At 41.2% G+C, this 16,361-nt stretch overlaps 1 long non-coding RNA gene across 1 annotated transcript; it reads left to right on the forward strand.

Annotated features, from left to right (window-relative positions):
• The first annotated feature begins 1,844 nt into the window (after positions 1 to 1,844).
• On the forward strand, positions 1,845 to 4,071 carry LOC143693473 (uncharacterized). The gene is made up of 2 exons (XR_013181175.1): positions 1,845 to 3,080; positions 3,365 to 4,071. It is a non-coding gene; the product is annotated as an uncharacterized LOC143693473 (long non-coding RNA).
• The last annotated feature ends 12,290 nt before the right edge of the window (positions 4,072 to 16,361 follow it).

Here is a 16,361-nt window from a genome sequence, read left to right on the forward strand (position 1 = left end):
TGGGTGGAGATAAGAGCAGGGAGAGATCACTCAGCAATTACAGTCATGGGCAAACTGGCTCGACTTGAGGAAATTAGTTTGCTATCAATCAGTTAAGAGTAGAGTAATGAGAAATAAAACCAAATCTTTAACCACCTTTCGCACAGCATTCCCTTCTTCCCAGGCTTAACTTCACTCCTGGTTTTCTCTGCCTCTCCCTGCAAGGGGTGCAGGAGGATGGGGAATGGGGACTGCTGTCACTTCAGCACATGCTGTCTCTTCCCCTCCTTCCTCAAGGGGAGGAATCCTCACACTCTTCCCCTGCTCCAGCATGGGTCTCTTCACATGGGAGACAGTCCTCCATGGATTTTTGTAACAGGAGTCCTTCCCACAGGCAGCAGTTCGTACTGAAGTGTTCTGGTGTGGTTCCTACAGGGTGCAGTCCTTGAGGGACAGGCTGCTCCAATGTGGCTGCCCTGTGGAGTCTCAAGTCCTGCTAGCAAACCTTCTCCAGTGTGAGCTCCTCTCTCTCCACAGGTCCTGCAGGGAGCCTGTTCCTTCAGATGTCTCCATGTGCTTCAGCATGGGCTCCTCCATGGGCTGCAGGTGGATCTGCTCCCCCATGGGCTGCAGGGGCACAGCTGCCGCTCCATGGGCTGCAGAGGCACCTCAGCTCCAGCACCTGAGGCACCTCCTGCCCCTCCTTGTGCATTGACCTTGGTGTCCAGGGCTTTTTTGCTTGGATATTGTCATTCTTCTCTGGCTGCATTTGCTTCTGTGCATTTCCCTCTTGTTAAATACATTATCCCGGTGTCACTAGCACCATCACTGATGGACTTGGCCATGGCCAGGGGCAAGTCCATCTTGGAGCCCCAGGGACTGGCTCTGTTGGACATGTGGACAACTTTTGGCAGCTTTTCTCAGAAACCACCCCTGTAGCCCCTCCTTCTACCAACACATTACCTCACAAATCCAATATACCAAAACAAAGGGACAAATTGGCAGCTCCCTGGTATGCATCATGCAAATTGATATTAAAGTAACTTTCTGTGATTTGGAGAAAATCTTTTCCTTTTAAAGCATGAAAGAGGCAGAATTCACGGAGTTAGTCAGGTGTCTAGTGCATAGGACATTGACCAAGATAGTGGGATAGCATGGATTTTGTGATTGTGTGCCCTGAGGTGACCAGCTTTCTAGATAACTATTCTGACTGCCAAACAGGGTCAGAGTAGGAACAAGGAGCAACATTGCCAGATCTACAAGAGGTAATGCCCAGAAGGACCAAACCAGGAGAGAGAGAACATTCCTATAATCTTACCTGGAAGACGTGTCTTGCCAGGGTGGAGCAGATGTGCATTCTGGCTCCTGTTTTGACAGGTAGTTGAGCTGTTGCTTGATACCAGCACCTCTGTCTTCATGAATTACTCCATTTTTCCATTAGGATAATGATTTGTATTTTACATTTAATGACTTCAGAAGTGTACCCCAAAAGCATGAAAGGTTTTAGGGAAAAATAGGTAGATAAATCTGAACCATCTCTGAATTCTTAATTGTTTCAGAAATTTGAACACTTTTCCAAATGTTAATAGAGCTGTGTGTAAGTAATTATTTTTACTAACAACTGTTCAGCCTCCTAGGGAAATGATACATCTTTTGGTTATAGAAAACGTCTTGGAAAATATTGAATGATGAAATTAAGTATTGAGATAAATCATTGAAAATACAGTTTCAACATAAAATTTAGAGAAAATTACAGAGTTTAATTTGTCTATTTTATAGCTTGCTTTTTTCATAATGAAAATGCAGTCATTTTGTGATAATTTGAATTAAAATGTCATATATTTAAATACTAATCTGCAATCCCTTAAACTTTAATTGCTTGATTTACCAACCTGTGATCCTGATGGTGAAGCCTAAGGTCAAGGTTTCGACCCTGTAAATGTCACCCAGGTTAGGACATGCACATGAGCTCATTGTTCTACCAACATTGATCATGGGGTAAATGTTGTAAATGCAGTCCCCAAGAACAGCCCAGGATGAGCAGTGTCCCAACAGACACAGCTGACAGAGCACAGTAGGATTCAAAGACAACTTCCTTTCCTTGAGTCAGTGGTCTTATGTTATTTCTAGGACATTTTGAGCAACTTTCATTGCACAAAAAGAGGTGCTGCAAGCAACATACAAAAGGTATAAAATATTAGTTTATTAAGATGAACAAGAGATGGTTAGGATTTCATAAGCATTTGTATCCTTATCACCTCAAGGTATTTTTACTACCCAGGGAATTATCAGCCAGCGAGGAGGAGTTTCTAAAAGCCCCCTTGCAAGTGGGAACAGAAGCCCATAATTTATATTTGTTCACCTTTTCACAGAACTGTTCATGCAATTACCACAAAAGAGCATCAGTGATGAGTAACCTCTCTGGCTCATTCGCCCCCAAAAGCTCCCTGCAGAAAGGCACAGAGTGCTCCAAGGAGATGGAGTCAGACCTAGGGCTGATATTTTACAAACACAAAAATACCCTCAAAAATCCTACTCTCTGTCAGTCAGGAGCCTTGACAGAAGTGATAGGTGGGAGAAGAGAGAGGAGGAAAGACTAATTTTTCTCTGTTGTTGCTGAAACTATTAGTGAATTTAAGCCAGACTGTATCAGAAAATGTCACCACATGCAATAGTATTCACCTTTTTTCTCTTTTCTTTTATCTTTTTCCTCCTTTCTTTTGTCTTTTTCCTTTTGCTTTTAATTTTTTCTCTTTTCTTTCTCATTTTCTTTTCTGTGTATCACTATAAGTCTGAATACCTGCATCACTCAGACACTGTTGAAGTTTGCAGCTAACATTAAGATGAAATTTAAGTAGGCTGGATTATTCTGTAGGATAATGGGTTTGTTTTGCATCAGGGGCTCAGAATGTTTGTAATTGGTATTAGGACTATGGAAAGATTTTAATCCAAGTTCAAAAAAAAAAAGGAAAAAAGAGAAGAAAAGAAAAATGATTGCATTTTTTAATGAATTCCCACCTGTTTTTTTTTGTTTCCAGATAATCAGCTTATTTGAAGATGCAAATACAAGGAGTGAAGAACACCTTTAGTATGGGCTTGGGGTAACTTGTAGTACTTCATCTTTTCCTTTTTTTTTCTTTGGGTTTTTTTTGTTTGTTTATTTGTTTGTTTTGGTTTGGTTTGGTTTTGTGTGCCAATTTGTACCAAACCCATGATTTCCAAAGCACTACTTATGCCACTTGTGCTCTTGGCTTGTGCCCCAGGTGATCGAGCAGTGACACAGTGATCAGCCTTTTGCCATTCAGACAGCATCATATGGGAGTTGGGGAGGGAGCTATGGACAATGGGAGCTCTTGCCCACACCTCTTTGGGTTTTTCTCTCTAGTCTCTTCAAGCAAAGTCTCCTGATGCTATGTCACATGATGCCAATGAATTCAACAGTTCTCAGCCATCACAAAACGTACTAGGAAAAAAAATAGGTCACCTGACAGAAGACCAGAAGAAGCCCTTTTCAGATGCTGCGCATAATCCTTGTAAACTTGACCTGCTTTAGAGGACGCTTCCATCCTCTCCTTTTACAGATTATTAAGAATGCCATTGTTATTTTCTCTTCCAGTTTTATTGGTTTTAATTTCCCTGCTTCACTCTATCAGTAGTTTTATTCTATACATTAGTAGACTGTGAAATACCTTGTCTTGTTACTTCCATACTTTCTAATTGCAACACTCCATCATTAGTCAACGGGTTCATAATGTGGAAGGCAGAGTTGCTATTTCATTTCATGCTATATAATACAATGCTTTTGGTTCAGTAATTACATTGTGCCAGACTTGTGATCAATCCTGAGATAGCTCACTTGTGATGGATAGCCCCATCACAGAGCATATAAGAGTTAAAGGAAGAAGCAAATTTTTAATTTTGCTCCTCTGTCAATTTAGCTACTTGAATACTTCTTTGCGGACCAATATTTATCTTACTGTAGAGATTACAGAAATGAGAACTTGAAAGAGAAAATTGAAGTTTGAAAAGCATTTTATAAAGTTTTGGTTTGCAAACCAGGAAAGATAAAAATGAAATGTTCTTCCACAGAAAGCTATTGTGTGTTATTCTGTTAATGGATTGCCAATCTTCTAGTCACCTGTTTAATGTACTGGAGAAAATCATTACCTGCTTCTTATAACTATTCTAAGGGTTATGTGAAATGAGCTCATCATCTTACTACTATTATTGCTCAGTGCTAGGCCTGTGAAAAAAAGATTTCCAAAGGTTTTTTTTTCCTCTGTCATAGAGGTGTTTGTGAGTAAAACAATTTTCTGAAGTGACGGCAATGTTCAAACAATCATAGGATATAGGGAGTGCCTTTTCCTAGCAAGGAAGGAGTTACAAGTATGGGGTGCAAGAGTGTATCATGGGTTGCAGGGACGGCAGGACAGCCACGCCAATGGAGTAAAGGTGGAGAGAGCTGTGGCCTTTAGGGACAAATGACATCCTAGTGCCCTGAGATTACAGCAGAGGAAAGCCTGATCCTAGTGGCACATGTGTACACTTTTCTGAAAAGGACCTGCTAGGAGACACAGACAGAATTTCTGTCCAGACAGACTATTGCTTTGGTTAAATAAAGCAAAACTCTTGTTCTTGAATATCTTTATAGATAGGAGGTCACAACCTATTCCTAGTTTTGAACATAAATACAAATTTTTCCTATTTATGTTATAAAATTCTCTGGTCTTCATTGTTCTTTGACTTTTGCTTGGGGCTGCATCTCAGACTTTTCCATCTTTTATCCTATCTGCCATACTTTTTGTATATAATCCTTCTCCCAAGGAATATCAGCGAGATCCCACTAGTGAGAAATAACAAACTTAAAAACCCCTCAGAAAGCCAAGGTCTGGCACCCTAATGGGGATTTTGTCATCTCACCAAAGCAAGGCAAGGTGGCTGTGTCTCAAATTATTTCAAGGTCATTTTGTATCCAAAACTTTGGGAAAGGTCTGAGGTTCAGAATTCAGTTAGGGGTAGTTCAAAGGAGAAGAGGCAGCAGGAGGACTACACTGGTGAAGCAGGTAGTACACAGTCTGCTCTGATAGTGGATATTAAGACAGCTGAAAGGAGTTAACTGTGATACTTAACAAGTAGGGAGACAAGGAGGTATGGAGAGGAAAGGAGGCATCAGACAGAGCATTCTGGGTGGGCAGAGCCTGCCTTCCACTGCCTCCTCCCCTTTCTCAAGAAGAAACAATACAGCATTGCTTTGGATTTTCCATTAGAGCAGCTCCTTCCAGCATCCCCTACATGGCAGATGAGCAAAACCAACATGGCAAGGCTAGCTATAATGACAAAAGAACAACACAGAAGGACCACATCTGGAATTGGATTGCAGCGATTGAGTCAGTAAGTGAATTCCAGGGACATGGGTGAAGGCCAAGAATGATGGCAGCTACAGAATGGATAGCATCTCACCTCTCTTTTTGGCTCTATAGGATCAATATGCTTTTCTATTGATTCAGGTATTCAACTGACTTTGAAATGGAAACATTGCTACTATTTTATATACATCCTACTAATGCAAAAGTTTTTTAGTTGAAGGACTTCAGGTGGTTTCTGAGAACAGCAAACTGCTCCACCCAAGAGAATTTTGGAGAAGTACTGTGAAGACAGATCATTTGTTTAGTCGCTCCACTTTCGGTATGCATCTTATGCATCACTATTGCATCAAGATAGCAATTAAGAAAGTAAAAATGCAGCAGAAAAAAGTGGGGAAATTGAATATGCAAAGGTAAAGAGATGAATTACTAATTTTACCATGCCTGGGTTCAGATGTGCTCAGCAAGAGCAACACCAGTGCTTTGAGCTCTTGCAGAACTGAGATCTGCTTGGTGATCCCTCCTTGGGGAATAAGCCTCAAGATTTCTGGAGAGGACCTGAGACCTCAGGAGGTGAAACCAAGATGGTGGGCAGTATCAGCACAGACCCCTGGGGAGTGTGATTGTCCCTAAGCCTGGGATCCCAGGGGTCAGCCTGTGCCAATTCTGAGCAGCTGGGGGAGGAGGAGAGGTTCAGCATCCTATTGAACTGTGGTTGTCCTCTTCCAACTGCCCCAAAGCTTAAGGAATTGCAAAAAATACAGAAAAGAAAGGAAACATAGATAAGTGTTACTATTCTTTCATATTGGTTTTAATACACAATAAAATCTCAGAGCTGAGGGCAGGAGACAAAAAGGGACCAGTCTAATGAAAACATTTAAAAAAAAAAGTTTTTGTTGTGTGGCTGTGTGAGTGCTACTTTTCAAGACCTTCAGAGGGCTTGGGCAAGAGTACAGCTGCTTTTAGATGTGTGCAGGTCTCCCTGCAGAGACCTCCCAGAGCACTGGCATGTGGTCTGCTCCAGGGATGGTGGCTGGTGCACTAATGGCTCTCTAAATCACTCAGAGCAGACTACAGTTAAAAGAACTAACACTCTTTCTCTTACAGGTTGGACCTGGAGAGACCTTTTGGCTCAGAAATATAGAGGGAAAAGGGTGGGCTAATCCAGAATGGTTTGCAGGAGAGCTCTTACTTCTAAAGGACAAGCTAAGGGTTACTGCCAGCCTCTGAACTGTCTCACATACAAGAAAAAGCATTTCTGTCATGTCGAATAGGCATTGTCACATAAAGTACTGGTTTATAGTTGACCTCATATAAAAGATGTAGATAATCTATTTTTTTGTCTTGAAAACAAAATATTTTCTGGTAGCAGTTCTTTCAGAGGCAGGAGTGAACACAAACACTTGAACTACTTCATTTTTATAACAAAAGGACCCTTCCTGTGAATCAAAGTGCACGTGCCAGCTCCTCCTTCTTCCTGGAGCCTGCCAGCTTCCCTTCCTTCAGATTGTTTTTCCATCTTCAGTGTTTATAATAGTTGCAATGTTTCTGCAAGATGGAGAAAGGGCTGTTTATTTAGGAGGCTATACTCAGAGGCTTGTCAGTTTAGCTGGACTGTTTGCCAGAAAAGAAAATTCAGTCTATTAAAAGATGCCAGCTTTTATTCAGGCTGAGCAAATCCATTCAGAAAATAAATGCCTTGTGCCCTCTTCATATTCTCCCTTTTGATACATGAGCATTTTTAAGTCTTAGTTCATATGTTTATTCTTTTTGTAGAAAAGAGTTATTTCCTGTAGAACAAAAGTCTTTTGAGAAAGAAATCAAGCTCTATGAACTTCAGTTCACAGCTTTTTATACAAGAGTTCAGAAAGAGGTTAGGGGAAAAACAAAAACAGTGTAAGTGGAGCAGACTTTGAAAAGCTTCTCCTGAATCTGCTGTGTCAAAGGGAAGGAACAACCTCCAGACTTTATCTGCCAGCTTCCCTTGGCATCAGCAGAACCTTCTGCATGGCACAGATGGCATCAGGGTCATGGTCCTTCTCCTGATGGCATCCCCACCACTGCCTGCACTAAGGGAAGCTTGGAAGGCTCAGCAGCATCTCTACTGCTCTTCGGTTGATGCAGACATGGACAGGAATGTGTAGGTCTATGTGTGCACATAAACCAAAGGAGGTTTAGGAGAATATAGGTTCTGATGGAGATGGACCCCATGGACCACACGATAAGAGCTGCCCCTCAGCCTGTGGGTGATGCAGTTGAACGCTCGTCTCAAGTGTTGCTGTACTCCTACCCAGGTGCACGCTACAGATCTGACACATGTGACATTTTTGTTGGGTGGTTTTCATGGGTGAGAGGTGTGGTGGTGCATCCCTCCTTTCCTCCCAGGCCACTCTGTGGTCTGGGAGATGCTCGTGAGGCCTCAGCCTGTGATAAACAGTACTTGGAAAGAGCTCCTCTTGACCTTTTCAGAAACACCTTCTGTTCTCAGGAACTTCTGATGCCTAACAACCTCCCACCCTTGTTTTTTTTGTAATGGACAGCCTTAGAAACATTTTTTTGCCTGAGTACCAACCCAAGTGGAATGACATTTTTGTTCTCAAACTTTCAAAGAAAGGGTGCCGACCTGAAGTGCGGCCAGGATGATCCTTATGACTAGAGCTCGCTCTCTTGAGGCCCTATACACAGCAGTCCAAAATGAGACCCTTTGAACTCTCCTGGACCACAGTGTCTGTGTGCATACAAGTGTGTATGTGCTATAGCCAAAGTGGGAAAAATTGGATTTTTCCTGCTGCTCTCCTGGATTCTTAAGTACTTTAGATTTGTAAGTAAGTTAGGCCTGTAAGTATGTTACTGTTGTGTTATTGTAAATCCCATATGAATCCTTTACTCTTTTCCTGTACCTCCCCCCCCTTTCCCCCATCTCCGCAAAGATGGTTTTGGGTTTATTTTGGTTCATTTTGGTTTGGATTGATTGACCCTGGATTTCTTCTTGCTGTTTTTTCTCACTGTGCTTAACCATCTAGTAAGCAGCAGAGTGAACCTTGCCAATGAACTTTGTCATGCTGTCACTTTTATTTATAATTAACTTGTTTTTACTGATACTTTTACTGGTGATTCTTTAAGCAATTTACAACACTCATTCACAAAAGGAGGGAAGGAGGTTGTTGCTTTCCTTTATTAGTCTTGTGCAGCATGGCACAAGCATTCTGGATCCTGTGGCAGGTTTTCCATCTGCTTCACAGCCTCCCCACCATTGCTGTGTTTCTATAAGTGGAACCAGCAAAGAACAAAAGGATGGAGAGCCACGGCAGTCAGAGAATTCAGAGATACTATCAGGAAGAGACCAAATTAACACTAGTAATTCCTAAGGAAATTTAAAGCGCTTTCCCTATCAAATGACCAGAAGAACATCATTAGCTCAGATCCAAAGTCTACTAAGGAAAAAACAAAAGTGCCTCTTTGAGAATGAAAAAAGAAAGGAAGAAGCAAGTCCCATTGTTAAGAAGTGACTATACTGGATATGCAAACTGATTCTATGATACTGAGATAAATGGATTTTTGTCTGAAATCATTCCTCCAAAAACAATGGTGAACTTCTGTGGTGAGACCTTCAGAAATTTAGTGGTGCATCTGAGGAAAAGGAAATCATAAAACTGGAAGGATAGAATGGAACAGCTCAGGTTAGTTGCAAAGCAGATTTTCCTGATGGAATATTTCTTGTCAAAGGCCTGGGCTATGGAAGTGCCCTGGGATGAGTGTCTGAGAAGAGTGAGTGGTTCCAGAGCTGTGACAGATACAGTTTATGTGACACAATGGCATTGTTGAGACTTAATTTTAATGTGAAAACTAAAAATAAATACCAGAAAAGAAACAAACAGGGAACTTTGAGACTATATTTTCAGGTGAACCAATATCTTCCCATCAAGCTGCTTTTCTGACAATGTCTTTGTTTTTCCAATGTAAATTCCACAGTGATCTTATTAATCCTGTATTTTTATTAGAGATATTTTTTCTAGACTTATCTCTGCTCCTTTGTCATATTCAACCTGGAGTTCAAATTGAAATTTTAAATTATTTGTTAAACCAGTATAGCGAGGTGGGTAGTAAAATTGAAGTGTCCTGTTTAGATTTCCCAAATCCTGGGTACAATGGCTAGCTGGAAAAGTTTTACCCAATATACAGATTTTTTTTTTTTTTGTACTGGAGAAGGAAGGAAAATAATAGGGACTGAGCAAAGGTAAGAACTTGTTTTAAACAAGTACTAAAGGAAATTCCAACAAGGTATTTATGAGAACAAAACCCAAACACCTACAAAGTTTTTAAATTTAACATTTTTGTCTTGTTCCTTATTGAAATTTGACCTCCAGTGTAACTACTATCAACCTCTGCAGCCCTGAGAGGTGCTGTTTCTTAGGTGATGAGAATCTTCAAGGACAAATAGGCTTGCAAGAGCTGAGCATATTTATGTCAGCAGCAGAAAGAATGGCCCAAATCAATTCTCAGGTATTCCCCTACAGTGGTTTCCCATACCTCAGCACCCAAGTTTGACAACATCACCAAGTGACCCAAGAGGGTTACAGATGGACAGACAGCTTTGTCACCATAATACTGGGCAGTTCATCTCCAGAAGCAAAACACAGAGAAGGGTAACTGAGGTGTGGTTTTCCCTTTAAATAAAGGCTGATGTCAAGATTTACTGGTGTGGTCTGGGGGCAGCCAGCACTGTTAGTGCCTGTGGAATATTTTTCCCAGGGCTATACAAGAAATTTCATTTCAAACGGAGTCTGTTTGGTAAATTTTAGCAGTGCCTATGTATTTTGCAAAAAAAACCTCTCCAACCCACCAACCATGCTACTAATATAAATGAAATACAGCAGCCAAAAAACTTTTTGTCCTTTATTTTGTGTATGTGTGGGTACATAGGAAATTATCCAAAAAAATCAAACTAAGAAATGCATCACCAATTATCAAATATACATAAATTATTCTTTTCTGCCCGAAATACCAATTCAGGGGACATATTCACCTACTCATCACATTTCCCACTGAAATTACCAGAGCAAGGTTGTCGGCCCGCAAGGAGTAGGCAGGGAAAAAGCCACCACATGTTCACTGCAGCATGTGATAATAGCTCACTGCCGAGTGTGGTTGGGCTCTCATCCCACCTTGTCCTCCCTCTGACAGTCTGTGGCTGCCTTGGGATTTGGCCAGTTGCTCCAGGATCAGCTCTGGACGGGTAAACCTGTCCTAGGGGTCCTGGCTGGGAGCTTGGCTTCATTCTTCTCTTCCCTGAGGTCTGTCCAAGGCTGGTGGCTGTGGTGGGGTCTGGGCACTGCCCTCTTTGACTGCTTTTGGAGGGAGGGGTGGCAGCAGGGAGGAGCATCTCTTCATTTGTGTCATTGCTGGGACAGCAAACCTGCCACGTCCCTGAAGAGAGGTCAGGCAGATCTGCAGCTAAATCCAGGCAAGGCAGAGCTTTCTGTCTTCAACTGCACACGTGTAGATGGGTCTCTCACAGCTGCAGAGAGGTTTCCCTTCCCCCTGCCAAAGTGGTCTCATGTGAAATATGGCTGATTAAAGCATTGTGCTGACACAGCCCAAGGGTGCATGGATCAAGAGCTGCTCCAGGTTGAAAAAAATGCTGTACAATCAGCTATTTAAATAATAGATCAATTTAATTTATTTGAGAGAACATAGCTTGACAACATAACTTGATTAAGGTCTAGAAATATCTACATGGGAGATTTCAGAAGGTAGAGTATTCTAGCACATAAAGGCAAAAAAACACAATCCAATTCCTGGATGCAGAAAGTAGCTGTATTTAACCTTGAAAAAAGTTAGGGTTTAAATCAGTTCTGAGTGGCATTTGGAAGCCCAGCACCAGCACAGGAGGTGCTGTGGGCTGTGACAAATGTGCCCTCCAGTGAGATGCTTGTAATTTTTCCCTCTTCACTGTAGCCCTGTGAGTCTCTGAAAAGAGCAATTTGGGAATGCCCAAATTGTCCATGCTAATAAACGATCAAGGTGTAAGTGCCTCAAGAAGATAAAAGAAGATAAACACCCCAGGTGGTAGGTGGGTATCATGGGATGGAGTCAGCATGTACCACACAAAAAATTAGCTTGTGATACCAAGTGACCAGCCTACACCCCAGTGTTTCTTCCCTGTTATCTTTATATGGTATGAATTATCTTGTGTGCTGGCAGATGCTGCTTATGTCCTTGCAATCCCACCATTATGATGTGTTTTTACAAAATAAACACCAGAAAACAGCAACCTCTTGAGCTTTATATTTTAGTGGTGGACTTGTGTTAGGTGGAAGTGTTGGGTTTGCAGTTGGACTCACCAATCTTAAAGGTCTTTTCCAGCCTAAATGATTCTATGATTAATTTGCAACAGTTTGCATTTACTCTGCTACAACTGTTTGCTCCCTTCAGCGATGATAACCACCTTAGCACTGCATCTATCACGTCTCCTTTTCTCTGCTGGGACTTTGCTATAGCTGCTCTCCCCATTCTTTTGTCTCTATGCTTTTCCTTAAATGTCTTTTAGAAATGAAACTATTTCTTTTTCCTATATATAAGGAACTGTATGCCTATGGACAGTAGAATTTCAGGCAACTACACATGGATCTTGCAAAATTTGGGTTCTCTTAGTGAAAGAGATTTGGGAAATATATGGTCATGAAAGGAGCCAAGAGAGCAAAGGGGCTGTGGGGAAGCTGGGCATTATAAGGAGCAACTGTTTAATACATGGTCTCATCCTTTTAAAAATAACCATTTACTAGATATGAATAATCCTTGGTGAAGAATGCCAATTCCCCACTGGGATGGACAAATCAGGATCTGTGGGTGTGCTGTTGGCTCCTAAATTTTGTGTATGATCAGCACCTTAAATTGCACCCTCCACATCATCTCCCAGCACACAATGCTGTATCACATGCTAAGCATAAACCTCCTGCTCAGCAACCTGTCCTTCTGTCCCAGGAAACTTGTTGCTTCCTTCATCTTTGTGACTCATTACTGCCACATTGGTTGCAAAGAGAATCCCACTTATGCAATATACTTTTAAGAATGGCTCCAAAGTCTCATGTCAGCCAGTTCTGCTGCCTTTTGCTCTTTAGTTCACTACGTAGGATCTGCTTGGCCACAACACAACTGTTTCTATCTCTCTTTAGATTGTCCATTCAAGGAACAATGCTGCTCCATGTTGAAGAGCCAGTGACAGGAAGGAAACAGTCCTCCACTGAAAAATGTTTAGAGAATATCAATTAACTTGCAAGAAGCTCAAGGCCATTGCAAGTTTCTGTACCAGCCCCCACTGAGAGCTAGGACATAGTGTTAGATCAGGTTGCTCAGAACCACATCCAGCAACTTTTAATTACCCCTGAGAATGGAGCCTCCACTGTCCCTCTGAGCAGCTTGTCTCCATGTTTGACCATTTTTACCTTTCTGTAAAAATTTTGTTTACAATTGTCTAACTTTGATTTCTGCTGTTGTTACTTCTCTCCACTGTACCATGACCTTTCTCTGCCTGTATGTCCCCTTCAAGCCTTTGTACACAACTCTTGGCATTTCCGGAGATGCTCTCTCTTTCCTTGGATCAATCTCCCACTGGATTCGTTCTAACAAGATATTTGGATTTCTGCTTGACTACTAGGACCAGCTCAGTACAAAAGATTTAGCCTTTCTGTGACTCATTCCAAGGACTTTCTCCAAGTACTGTCCAGTTTTGAGAATACTGTTAGAATTCTTCCTTTCTTTTTGTTTCAATTGCCCATTCTCTGTTTGACATTAATGGTAGCTGGAACTGTGGAGTTTGGCATTTTTTTTCATTTCTTTTCTTTTCTTTTTTGTGAGCTGACACTGGTCTTCCCACTGACTGGAATATTGCTTAGTGGCTTGTGCTGATTCCCTATAAAAATTTCAATACCACGGTTGGAAAATGTGCAAATCTTTTTCTTTCCTCTTCTTTCTTCTAACAAAGAACATAAGAAAGGATGTTCTAGAAAGGGACATTTCTTTGTCTTAACATCATTTTACTGAATAAATAGGCTTTTTTTTTTTCATTTATCAAAGACAGCTAATTAAAAAACAGAAGATAAAGTTTTCCAATTGATGACTTCATACCATGAAAGAAAAAAATATTATTCTGCCTATAAAGTACTTCTGTTTTCTAACTACTGGGAAACCCTTTAGATATATCAAGTTTACTAAAATGTGGTATTTATCCCTTTGTACAAGCTTATTGTATGGGTATAAATTTTATTTTCCTAAGGGATATTAAAGTAAATTGGCCTGAAGGAGTACTGTTGAAATATTTATCTTCTTTCACCTGTAAATTTGGTCAGAGAGTAGTTAGGATATTTGGCATTTTATGCACAGAGAAGCTTTAAGTTTGCAAAGCTTCATCTCTCTTTCTTCTTCCAAGCCAAGCTCATAAACAAAGGAGCTGTTCCCAAACTGTCACCATGATGTCACTCAGTTCCACAAAGTCACCACATAACTTCTATCACTATAACAACTTAATATCATCTGTTGCTAATGCCTCAAAACCATTTCATGACCATCATTTTGAAAGTTATGACTTTAAACGCAGTCTTTCTGCAATGTTTTGCAGAAAATCACCATTTTAATGAGAAAACTTTAGAATGAAGACTTATTTTATTAAATATTAATAGCACTGGCAATTTTTGATAATAAGATCATGTTTCTCACTATTAAAACATACTTTTCCATTTTGTTCTCCCTTGTTATTTTCTATTTCATATGAAATGTTGAAAAGTTTATATGAAGCTAAGGTTTTAGATAATTAGTTTAGAAAAATTGAATGCAATTTAAGACTGTACACTTAAGTAGGAGTAATCCACGTCAGAAATGCAGGATGAAGGCTTTGTAACTTTACTGCAAAAAGTCAGGAAGAAAATGCACTAACACCCTCCTACTCCTGCAGATAAAAAAAAAAATAAATAAATTAGGAATTGTGTCTGCAATGAGCATGGAAAGGAATCCTTATACTTTTATTGTGACCACTCATCAGGCTGGAATTGGAGGCTTTCGAATGGGACTTAACGACTGATTTGGTTCAGTTGGAAAGAATCCCAGGGACACCAGTGTAACCAGTCTGAGGTTTAGGAATTAGTCTAAGGTTAGCTGTCATGCAGAGCTGTGGGTATGATGTTGCCTTGCAAGGGGGGCCTGCGTGGTGACAAGATCCCAACCTTTATCATCCTGGCACAAAGAATAGCTGTGAGAGTGGAAGAAACTCCCGTGGGTGGAAGAAAGACTTGGGGCTTGATGTAGGTGAACAAAGGTGGAAAAGCTCAGGGCATGAAAGAAATTCATGACTAAATGGTCAGCCATGCTTTGGCAGAAGGAGCTCTGGCAGGAACATGCTGGAGACCAGAGCTGTAGGGGGGTTGAAATAAAGAGATCTGAGAGAGTGTGGGAGAGAGCAAGGGAGTTGTAAAGAGGAAAGGCAGCCAAACAGCCACCAGTAGGGCAGGTTCACAACTCACTCATTCAAATTTCCATCGGTCCCTTTCCTCCTCACCAGCTATAGCCCACTAATGCCTGACAGGGCAGAATTCTAGCCTAGAATCTCACAAACAGGGAAAAGGGCCAAAGTTGCCAGCAGGGGAGGAAGAGGAGAAAGGATGGGACCAGAAGCAGGACCTGAAACGAAGCACCTCAGAAGAGGTCTTTCTGCTCCTCTTGTTTGCTGATCCACAAGCAGCCAGATGAGCATCCCTCAAAGTGACATGTCCCTGCACTGTGAATTGTGACTATTACTGAGACTCATAACAAGATGAGACAGTATGACTGGTTTGGGTGATCTTCATGCTGATGGAAAGTCAAAAGCCTGTGTTGCCTTGTGGGAATAAGATCTCCTGAGAGCTTTTTTCAGGTTGACCACAAATTGCAAGTGCTCTATGACCACACACAGTCCCAAAAAGTTTCACCAGCCTTCAGAAAACAGCATGGTTACAACAATGCTGAGTGAAAGCATCAGCTGATTTTCTCTTTGAGTCAGGACTCCTGTGATTTATCTGTAGAAACATCCTACAGACTTTGCCAAAAGTAGGGAGAATGGATTCATGCTTGTCACTTCTTTTTTCCTAGGTAAATTTAATGTCTCAGTGACTCCTGGTTTTCAGTTCCTAACAGAGGATCTGATAATCAGGTGGACAGGTCTGAATGTGTGGAAAATATATCAGCATGATGGACCAAATCTTATCAGTTGTGCTTGCTAATGGCTTTGATGTCTTACAGCCTTCTCTCAGGATTTGCGTGCCCCCGTGACCAAATAGAATGGGAGAAAAAGGATGCAGCAGCATTTCCACATCACCATCCTGCCTCCCAAGCACTGAGGAACCTGTCTGAAAGCAGTGACCTTAACTGCACTCTCTCTCCTGAAACAGATTCTGTTTGATGGGGAGAGAGAGGAGACAGGTCAGAAGTTGTGCCCGCATGCTTGAAAAGAAACCTCCCCTTCTGTTCAGGAACTCTGCAGGAATTTCAGACTCAATTGCATCACGCTTGCCACTTCAAAGCCTTCAGCAACTGATCACACACTTGGAAAATATCAAACCTAACTGAACCTGACATGGTTATCAGCGTAACTCAACCTGTTTGACAGCCTCCTTCCTCAGGGTTCCTCCCTGTACTCAGAAATGTCTCTGTGGAAAGAGCAGACATTTCTTCCCAACATTATTTAGAGTTATAATTGCTTGTTTTAAAAGGAGGCACCTCTTTATATTTTCTGTGGGAATGATGCAATTCAGTATTTCATACAGTGACTTCATTTTTTTTGCTTTGTGTTAGAATTAGTTTAAAATACTCCCTAAATGAAGAAATGAAGTCTTACATCTAGTCTTTGTATAAATGAGGTCCTTTTCATGTATTTTCAATTTCTTTGTTATCATCCTAGATCTGATTCATGGAATAGTTCCCGTGGTGAGGATGAGAACCACTCTGCCTCTGGCTTGGATTTCTTCTGAAGACATTCCACTTGGTGTGAAG

The sequence above is a fragment of the Agelaius phoeniceus genome, chromosome 2 (genome assembly GCF_051311805.1).
Source record: "Agelaius phoeniceus isolate bAgePho1 chromosome 2, bAgePho1.hap1, whole genome shotgun sequence".
NCBI classification, from domain to species: domain Eukaryota; kingdom Metazoa; phylum Chordata; class Aves; order Passeriformes; family Icteridae; genus Agelaius; species Agelaius phoeniceus.